Here is a 1,883-nt window from a genome sequence, read left to right on the forward strand (position 1 = left end):
TGAACCCAGGAGGCGGAGGTTGCGGTGAGCCGAGATCGCGCCATTGCACTCCAGCCTGGGTAACGAGTGAAACTCCTCAAAAAAAAAAGAAAGAAAGAAAGAAAGAGCCTTCCAGACATGGAGGCCCACGCCTGTAAATCAGCATTTTGGGACGTCAAGGCAGAAAGATTGCTCAATACCAGGAGTTCAAGACCAGCCCAGGCAACATACCAAGACCCCTTCTCTATAAAAAACTAGCCAGACGTGATGGCACATGCCAGTAGTCCCAGCTACTTTGGAGGCTGAGATGGGAGGATCACTTGGGCCCAGGAGTTCAAGGATGCAGTGAGCCATGTTTGCCCCACTGCACTTCAGCTTGGGCAACAGAGCAAGACCTTGTGTCAAAAAAAAAAGGTCTTCCTTTTGTATTCCTTTATAGTTCCCTTGTCTAACTTTTCAAATATGTCAGTCTTATAAGGGCAAAGGCAGCCCTCCCAAGATTGCCCAAAGACTTCTGCATTTACCTCCCTACCTCAGTTAATAGGTAGAGTGGCTCACCATGTGGTGGGTGACATGCTCCTGCAGAGTCACCCTGTTATGCTTGTAGCTCTTCTGACTATCTTCTTTTCCTGTTTAAGAGAGTTCCCACACTTGAAGAGAATATTGGTGTTTTAACATAGTAGCATTGACTAATATGTTTGTCTCCTGATGAATCACTTAGACACTTTGATTTAGCCACTCCATATCTCTGAACAGGAAAGCTCATATAGATGGAGTGTGATTGGAGGCTGAGCCTCAGCCCTAGACACCTATTAATGCATGAGCTGTTCAAGGGCAGACCTTATAAAGCTTCTGGGTCATCGGAAGGAGTCCTTTGAGGGACTCCAAGAAAATGAAGGTGGTATTATTTAGAGGAAGCTGAATGTTAACTCTTTGTAATATAAATTACCACATATAAGTTGTATACCCACTCTCCATCTAAATTACAAAATTAGCTTTTGTATATATTTGATTTTCACAAATCAAAGGTTACAGGTAATAATGTTCTTCTCAAACTTCACAAGTGTGTGTGTGTTCATTAGAAGGGCTCAGAGAATATCTACTTTTCACAGTCCTATATAAAATAGTTTCTGTAATCAGATCAACAGTGATAATTTTTTTATTCCAGTGTAAAATTTAAAAAGTGGGAAGATAGCCACAGAGACCACAAAGACACAATTACATAGTTTGAAGGAGGCAATTAGAATCCAGCAAACCAGTGTGTTTGTTAAAAGCCCATTTCTTGACTGTCGGCCTTTCTCTTGAAACTGGAATATATGTTGCTTTAAGGTATCTTTAAACAAGTAACCATTTTCTCTTAGCTCGTAGTGGATGATAATTCCCTTTTAGAAATACTTCTCTACAACTATCCTCTCTCAACTCTGAGGCTCCTGGATAAACAATAATTTTATCCATGCCAAAAATAAACTAAGAAACAATCAGAATAAATTATAATAAATGCCTCTATTAGTTGTAAAATTCTAACGCCTCAATAAATGCCACAGTGTTCCCACTAATTTTTAATTTAGTTTGTCATACTTTGGTTTCATCTACTCCTTTGTCTTTTTTTTTTTTTTTTTTTTTTTTTTTTGTCTCACTATCTTGCCCAGACTGGTCTCGAACTGCTCTCCAACAGTCCTCCCACCTCATCCTTCAGAGTAGCTGGCATTGTGGGTAGGCACCACCATGCCCAGCTCCTGTTTTATAATATATAAGCCAGAGCTCTATTTCCAAATGGTACAAATCATCAATGCTATTAAAACAAGAATGGAAAAGCTTCAGGTGGTAATGGTGATTTTTTTCATCCTCCCTATATTCTCATCCTTCTCTGTGTGTGTGTGTGTGTGTGTGTGTGTGTGTGTGTG

The sequence above is a fragment of the Cebus imitator genome, unplaced genomic scaffold, assembly GCF_001604975.1.
Source record: "Cebus imitator isolate Cc_AM_T3 unplaced genomic scaffold, Cebus_imitator-1.0 Scaffold5, whole genome shotgun sequence".
Classification (NCBI taxonomy): domain Eukaryota; kingdom Metazoa; phylum Chordata; class Mammalia; order Primates; family Cebidae; genus Cebus; species Cebus imitator.